Below are 9,003 nucleotides of genomic sequence, written 5' to 3' on the forward strand. Positions count from 1 at the left end.
ATGTTCAGACTGGATTTGGCATTTTGTTTACCTATCGAGTCCTTACCCAAGACCTGGGATAGACAGATGTGGATGTTTGATGGTATTACAGATATCATCGCAGAATGGAAGCAGTTCCTAGTAAGGCTGCCTTTTGCAATTGACTTAATAGCGAATTTGTCAATGCCAATGGTGTTCAAGTGGTGCTCCAGTTGTTTTGGGATTGCACCCAAGGAGCCTATTACTATTGGTACTACCCTTGCTTGCTTTTGCCACAGTCTTTCTATTTCTATTTGTAGGTCTTTGTATTTTGTTATCTTCTCCAGTTCTTTCTCTTCTATTCTGCTATCTCCAGGCACTGCCACGTCCACTATCCAGACTTTTTTGTCTTTCTTATCGACAATTGTTAAGTCTGGGGTGTTATGTTGCAGGTGCTTGTCTGTTTGAATTCTGAAGTCCCAGAGCAGTTTAATTTTATCATTTTCTATGACTTTCTCTATTTTATGATCCCACCAGTTTTTGCTTACAGGCAAATGATATTTTTTGCAGATCTTCCAATGCACCATTGTTGCTACTTTGTCATGCCGCTGCTTGTAATCAGTCTGTGCAATCTTCTTGCAACAGCTTACCAAGTGGTCCACTGTTTCTTCAGCTTCTTTGCATAGGCGGCACTTACTGTCTGTTGCTGTCTTCTCAATTTTGACTTTGTATGCATTTGTCCTTAAGGCTTGGTCTTGTGCAGCCAGAATTAGTCCCTCGGTCTCTTTCTTCAATTTTCCTGCTCTTAGCCATTGCCAGGTTTTATTATTATCTGCTTTCCCAGCTATTTTTTCATGTATTGGCCATGTAGTGCTTTGTCTTCCCATGCCTCTATTCTGTTCTTCATTTGATCTTTCTTGTAGGCCAGTTTGGTCTCTCCAGTAGTTAGTAAACCTTCCTGATATACTAATTTCAGTGCATCTTCATCATTGTTCTTCAGATATTCTTCCAAAGCCATTTTTTCTTCTTCAACCATCTGATGTACTTGTAGCATTCCACGCCCACCTATTTGCCTTGGTAGATAAAGTCTATCAATGTCACTGCGTGGATGAAGGGCATGATTCATTGTCATTATTTTTCTGGTCTGCCTATCCATTGCTTTTAGTTCTGCTTGAGTCCAGTCCACTATTCCAGCTGTGTACCTAATGACTGGGATTGCCCAGGTGTTGATTGCCTTTATGGTATTTCCTCCATTGAGTTTGGACTTTAAGATCTTCTTCACTCTCTTGATGTATTCACCTCTAATCTTTTTCTTGACTTCAGTGTGCTTGATGTTGTCAGCTTGAAGGATACCCAAGTATTTGTAGTACTCTTCCTCATCCAGACTCTTAATGTTATTTTCGTGGGGCATCTTGATTCCTTCAGTTTTCATTATTTTTCCTTGTTTGATAGTAAGTGTGGCACATTTGTCCAAGCCAAACTCCATTACAATATCTTGGCTATATATACGGACAGTGTTGAGCAGCGATTCTATTTCAGATGATGTTTTTCCATACAGCTTCAGATCATCCATGTAGAGGAGGTGGGATAGTCTAGCAGATGTTTTTGATGTTTGATAGCCATGTCCTGAGTTATTCAGTATTGTTGACAGAGGAAACAGTGCAATAACAAATAGTAATGGTGATAATGAATCTCCTTGAAATATTCCTCTCTTGATATTAACCTCTCCCAGCTTCTCACCATTGATCTGCAACTGTGTCTTCCATTGTGCCATCGATCTTTGCACAAATTTTCTGATGTTTCTACTGACTCCTGTTATTTCTAGGCACTTTATTATCCAATCATGTGGCAGAGAGTCAAATGCCTTTTTGTAGTCAATCCATGCCACATTCAGGTTGGTCTTCCTTCTCTTGCAGTTTTCCAAGATCATTTTGTCTATTAGGAGTTGATCTTTTGTTCCTCTGCTATTGGGGCGGTTTCCTTTCTGCTCAGGTGGAAAGAGATTGTTTTCAACTAGATGCTGTTGTACTGCATCAGCTACCACACCAGTTAGTAATTTGAAAGTTGTTGGTAAGCAGGTAATTGGCCTGTAGTTACCTGGTGTTGCCCCTTTTGCTGGATTTTTCATTATTAGGTAGGTTTTCCCAGTTGTTAGCCACTTTTCAATTTCTCCTCCTTGTAGTATATTGTTGAACTGCTTGGCAATGAGTGGGTGTATAACAGTTAGATGTTTCAACCAAAACCCATGCAGTTCATCTTCACCTGGTGCTGACCAATTTTTGATTTTCTTTGCTCTTTTTTCTACCATTTTTGTTGTTATTACTAGTTCTTTCATTTCAACTTCTGTTTTATTTGCATCCACCTCTTTTAACCAAGCCGCATCCTTGTTGTATTTCTTTGGGTTATCCCATATCTGCTTCCAGAACTGCACTGTTTCTTCCTTGTCAGGTACTGACTGATTCCTTGCAGTTTCTCCATTGATGGATTGGTAGAAACGTTTCTGATTGGATTGAAATTGGAGGTTTTGCCTATAGTTTGCAATTCGAGCTTCATATCTACTGATTTTCCTGGCTATAGCTGTTATTTGTTGTTTTATTATTTCCAGTGCTTCCTTGATCTTCCTTGTTTCTAAGTGGTATTTCTTGATTAGGTATTCTTTGGTCTTCTTGTTCTTCAGCTTCTTTTCTTTCATCTGTTCTAGCTTGCTTGCATGTGATCTTAACTTGCTGATCTTATTTTCTAGTCTAACCTTCCATTTTTGTGGTGCACTGTTTGTTTGTTTTTCTTTTTTGTTGATTTTACATCCCAGGTATTCTGTTATAACTGCAGCTGTGCTGTACATTAGTTGGTTTGTTTCTTGCAGTGAATTGGTGCTTATACTTGCTATTGCAGTATTTGCATCTTTTAATGCTTGTGCTAGCTGTTTCTTTGAAACAAGCTTCAATGCAGGCAGCCTTATTCTGTTGTTTTTGTGCTGTTCTAGATGCTCAGTTATTCTTTGTTTCAATTCTTTTATTTCTTTAGTTAGAGGGTTTTGTTCTTCCTGAGGAAGAGGTGCCTGGTTTCCAAATGAGAACAGTTGTATATCTCTACTGGATTCTTTCACGGCCAACTCCCCCTGGTTTGCCTCTACATTCTGAATTACTTCTTGTAAGGCTTTGATTTCTTTGCCCTGGGTAAACCTTTGCAGTTCGTCCAATTCTGTTTCTGTGAATACTTTATTTCGTGTTATAAATCGGCGTTGATCTGCTAGTCTCTGTTCTGTTATTTCTGATTCTGGATGTTGTTCTTTCCAGAACTGGTGCATTCGTTTTAGATATCCTCTTCTTGTTGGACTTGATCTGTAGTAACAGATCATTATTTCTTTGTTTTCCATCACTGTGTATCTGCGACGGGTAAACACCTTTTCTTCCAGTAGTTCTGCAGCTGCTGGCCCTGGTTGCTCAGCCAACAGTCCTGAGTCCTGTAACCCATTTTTCACCAGATATCCAGGAACTCCAATATCTAGCGCGGACCTTGTTAACCCGGGCGACATCCGAGCCGGTATGGCATTCTGAAATTTACGTCTCACCATATTTTTTATGGGAGAGACACTCTTTGTCTGACTCCTCTGATGAGACCTGTCCAGTATGGTTGAACCTCTGGCATAGCTCTCATCTTCCTCAGAGTACACAAGCCCCACAACCACGTCAAGGTAGTGCCTCACTGGGGGTCAAGGTAGTGCCTCACTGGGGGTTATTATTATTATTATTATTATTATTATTATTATTATTATTATTATTATTATTACCTAGAACTAAGGAGTAATTTCCTGACAGTGAGTACAATTAACAAATGGAACAGCTTGCTTCCAGAAGTTGTGAGTGCTGCATCATTGGAAGCTTTCAAAAAGTGACTGGACAACCCTTTGTCTAAAAATGGTATAGGCTCTCCTGCTCAAGCAGGACTAGAAGACCTCCAAGGTCCCTTCCAACTCTTATTCTGTGTTCTAATATGCTCTCCATGTCATGGGTATTTGAATGAAGTAGTTTAGGGAATAGATTACTGTGAGCTGGGATGCTTTCGATGTGTGGGGAAAAGGCACTCTGGTTACCGTCACTTCAGGTAAGCACTGATATTCCAATTTCAACCTGACTTAACAGAAATGTAAATTAGATTATGAAACCATGGAGATCTTTTTAGTGATGGGAGAGGTAGAATAGATTTCTTGAAGGGTATGTTTGTACAAGTTGCTAATCAGACCTTCTGTGGAAATTAAGATCCATCGTAATTAACTTAAATTAAGTTCCTTCCTGATAAATGTGAATGCCAGCTAGTTTTCACTACCACCGCTCTTAAAAACTACATTAGAAGTATTAGGCTTCATGTCACTTTTATATCAGTATCGTGAAAACTTCCCATAAGGAAATATATCTATCTGCTTTCATCAAGAATAACAGAATAACAGAGATGGAAGCAGATCTGTTTTAATTTTTTTTCTTAACTGAACACAGTTTTTGAATTTAAATGTAGCTTTTGCTTTTTGTTATCCATTATAGAATAATATTAGAACGCAATTTTCCACATGGAGATCCCATTAACTTCATGAAGGAATGACACAAGTTAGTTCAGGATTTAATTCATTGAAAGAGTTCCTGGTTGGCTAGAGTAGCATAAAATCCTGCATTTAGGCATTTGCAGAAGTTTTTTTTTTATTGACCTTGAGGATAAATTGGAGAATGTACTTAATTGCACCTTCTCTTTTTTTCCATCCTGTGGTGCATGTATGTGTGTGTGTGTTTAAAAATTCTCCTCAGAACATATGTGGCGTTCATAATGTCAGATAAAACCCTTTAATTTATTCTGCTTAAAAAGTTCTCAAGAAATCTGTACCATTTGAATAGCAACTTTGGATTTGTTTGAGGGAAGATGACTATTAAAAGAGGCCACCAGTGTCCTTCAATATGGAACCTCAACAAAATCCTGGTAGCATTGGACAGTGGGTGGGACTCAATGATCTCCACGTTTCTTTCCAATTGTTTAATGATTCTATCCTCAAAGTTGACTTGGAAATCACATGGAAAATACATCTAGTCTAGTTCTTTGATAAGACTCATTGTTCTCTACTGAGAATTATGCCCCATGCTTCCGTTTGAAAATATGACTGTGTAACTGGTACCTGGACTACTGGGGAAAAGGAACAACATTGATCGTCACAACAGGTATTACCTTTTATTACAATTTTTGAATTACTACTTAAAGCGTTTGAATCCCAATTCCTACTTATTTGTCTTGAAGTCAAGATTGCTAGATTTGGAGCAGTTGGGCTTCTGTTTTTACTATTTGAAGTTTAGAATTAGGAACTAAAGAATGTGTTTGATTCATACTCTTTAACAAAAATAAATTGAATCTCTGAGAAGGGTATCTGAAGGGATGTTTCAATTACAAACTTTGATTCATGCCAGTAGCGCTATTTCAAAGTAACTGGGTTAGGGATTGTTATCTAAGTTGACCTGAATCTGAAAATTTCCTCTTAGTTATTCGAGTGGGGTTGAATGAAATCGGTTAATATATTTATACTTGATAGTTGTCTGAGAAAAGAGGGGAAAACAATTTCAGCCTGTCCTCCCCTCGGTCTAAGCCATATTACTTTAGAAGAGGTTCTTCAAAAGCCATGTAGACTTCTTCACAACATGGTCCTCACTTCCACATTGATGCAAAAATTAAAAAAAATAAAATAAACCCCACTGTGCTACTGGGGGAAAGGGTTTTTTGTCACTCTTCAAATAAAATCTAGTTATCTATATGTCCTTAATTTTACCTTTCTTGGACTTTGTAGCCTTAGAATTTTGGCCTATCCCATTCCTCAGTTCAGGAATGGCATAGCCCATTCCTTAGTTTCTAGGTGTATATTTTTATATACTCTGAAAACAGTCTGCTATTTCTGTTTTTTTAAAAAAAAAACATTTCCTGATGCTTGAATAGACTTCTTGTTGGGCCAATGAGCAAGCATTTCAGTAGAATTCTCCTAAACCAAAAGCAAAAGATTACACCTTATGTCTAAGTGGTTTTTGTAGAGAAATTAATTAAAAATTGAACAAGGTGTAGCTATCCTTACTTTGATTATTGGGGCTCAGGAACCCTGGTGACTGTCACTTCAGGTAAATATATATATATATTCCTACTTTATTTTTTTCCTAATGTTCAAAGGTTTACTTGATATTTTTAATTCTTTAAACATTGGACTAGTCATAAATATTAAGAAAATAGCTTATTGGGAGCTAACTATACAGAAATATTGGTTTAATTGCAATTTCACTGAAATGGGAAATAGAGGTAGTGGGAAATGTAGGATGAGGTGAATCTATCTATCTATCTATCTATCTATCTATCTATCTATCTATCTAACTAACTAACTAACTAACTAACTATTCACTTGTCCCAAAGTTGCTTTTTCAAGAGGCAACTGGACTTTCTTTATTTTTCTTGGATGAGAAATGTTCAAAGAAAACCAAGAAAGTCCAGTTGCATCTTGAAAAAGCAACTTTGGGACAACCATGACCTGGATGACAAAGAATCCCCATAGACATTTATCTATTCACTCCAATTGAATAAATAAGCCATTCTCTATGTATGGTCTTCTTCTCAATGGGAGGCATTTAATAGACTTTTATTCCTGTGCAATAGACAGATTAATTTATGGGATCGCTACAGTTCAACTAGATTACTGAGGCTAAAGAATTCCAGGAGCTGTAACTTCAGGTGAAGGTTTTCTATTATATGTTTCACATGGATGTCATGATTTAAAGAGGGCTTTTCTGCTGTGGATCAGCCTATCCAAATACAAAGCAAGAGAAGCAAAGATAAATATTTTTTAATTAAAAAGAAAGAGAGTAGAAGTATGAATATGAATATGAATATGAATATAAGGCAGAAAAGAGGCATAATTAAAATGGGGAATGGAAAGACAGCAGGGCAGATATAACATCAGAAGCCTTGAGAGTTTGGAGCGAGATATATTTTTTTGTCAAGCATGAATGGAATTAAAATCACTGTGACTATGCTTTTGATGTATGGGGACAAGGAACTCCTGTGACAGTAACTAACGGTAAGTTAAATTAGTTTTTTTTGTTCTTCACACTGTTTTTCTTTAAGGATTTTGTGGTATTTTTCTCAATTTTCTGTTGCTTTCAAAATAAGTGAAGATAAGTGAACTAAACCTGCTATCTATTCAAAGGCATTCAAAATGTCTTTGGATGCCCATTCGCATTGGTGCTATTGAAAAATTATCCATTTTCTATGTTAAATTAAATGTCATATTTACACATCCATCCAGAACATGCTTCTAATAAGATTTCAGATTATACAAGGCAATTTTTTTTTAAAAAAATGTATTTCTAGATTTAGATATTAAGGCATCAAATGTTTGGGTTTGTTCATTGCAATCAAAAGTATAATAAGCAGTAGTCATTGAGTATCCAGAGATTTTATACATCTCCAAAACTAAATAACAAAATCTAGAATTGTTTTGCCACAATGTATATTTGATTCGTCCTGAGGAATTTATGTGTAATTTCTGTCTTCTTAAGATATTCAAAGTGCTTTTTTTGTTTGTTTGTTTGTCGCTACCGTAAAGTTGGGCTAAGCCACTTTTTCATGATCTGGAATGGACAAAATAATTCTTCATTAGGTTTTTGTACATGGTTTGTATTTGATTGTCTTGATGTGACTACTTTTATTATTGGGGCAAAGGAACAACGGTAACAGTCACCTCAGGTATGATTTTTCATTCCTCCTATCTCTTCCATCTGTTATTAACTTGGATTCTTTTTTTCCTTTTGGCTTTAATTCTCTAAATGTTATTAAAATGTTGTTTGTGGCACAATTAGAGTTCTTGAACATAAACAATCTTATTTCCCATTCTGGAAAAAGAGAGGGTGACTTTTTCAATTCATGTCTTTGTGTGACCGTTCTCATTTTTGCTATTCCCACCAAAAAAAGTCAATGATTCTCTAGTCTGCGTTAAATATGGTATTTATGAATCCATGCAGAACATGGCTTCTAATAGGACTTCAGATTATTCAAAGGCTTTTTTAAAAAATTATACCTCTAAATTTAAACATTACGGCATCAAACAGTCGAGTTTGTCCATTGCAACCAAAAGAGTAATAAGCCCCTTAAAGGATATTTTTCTTTGGTCTGTAAAGGACAATGTGATTCCTTATTAAGTTTTTGTACATGGTTTATATTTGGTTGACTTGATGTGATGGCTTGGATTACTGGGGCAAAGGAACAAGTGTCACAGTCAGCTCAGGTATGTTTTTATCATTCTTTTTACCTCTTTCATCTGTTATTAATTTGGAATTTTTTTTCCCCTTTTGGCTTTAATTCTCTAAATGGCATTCAAAATTTTGTCTGTGGCACAAAATTCTGACATATAAACAGTCTTATTGAGGTTCTGATATATAAACAGTCTTATTGGGGAGATCATTGTGGAACCAGAGAGGGTCACCTCTTAATTAATGTCTTTACATGACTCTTTTGCAATTTCTGAAAAAAATCATTTAAAGCCATTTAAAGGGTATTTTGTCTGGCGCGTCTATAAAAAATAGGGCTAAGCCACTTTTTCATGGTCTGTAAAGGACAACATAACTCCTCATTAAGTTCTTGTACATGACTTGAACTTGGTTGACTTGATGTGACGACTTTGGGTACTGGGGTAAAGGAACAAGTGTCACAGTCAGCTCAGGTATGTTTTTATCACTCTTTCTACCTCTTTCATCTGTTATTAATTTGGAATTTTTTTCCCCTTTTGGCTTTAATTCTCTAAATGGCATTCAAAATTTTGTCTGTGGCACTGTTAGAGTTCTGACATATCAACAGTCTTATAGGGGAGATCATTGTGGGAAAGGAGAGGGTCACCTTTTAATTAATGTCTTTACATGACTCTTTTGCAATTTCTGAAAAAAAAAATCATTGAAAGCCATTTAAAGGGTATTTTGTGTGGCGCGTCTATAAAAAATAGGGCTAAGCCACTTTTTCATGGTCTGTAAAGGACAACATAAT

The 9,003-nt window shown here is 36.4% G+C and overlaps 1 protein-coding gene across 2 annotated transcripts in view; it reads left to right on the forward strand.

Moving 5' to 3' along the window:
* Positions 1–4,925: 4,925 nt before the first annotated feature.
* LOC120314722 overlaps positions 4,926–9,003 on the forward strand; it is a 70,613-nt gene continuing 66,535 nt past the window's right edge. The window contains exon 1 of one of the 2 annotated variants that reach the window (XM_039358104.1): positions 4,926–5,159. The gene's annotated coding sequence lies outside the window, so the exon portion shown is untranslated. Of the gene's footprint in view, positions 5,160–5,981; positions 6,099–9,003 lie in introns of those variants that run through there. The other variant, XM_039358105.1, reaches the window with a different exon arrangement.

This window comes from Crotalus tigris, unplaced genomic scaffold, assembly GCF_016545835.1.
Source record: "Crotalus tigris isolate CLP2741 ecotype Arizona unplaced genomic scaffold, ASM1654583v1 scf7180000018992.311333, whole genome shotgun sequence".
Lineage (NCBI taxonomy): Eukaryota > Metazoa > Chordata > Lepidosauria > Squamata > Viperidae > Crotalus > Crotalus tigris.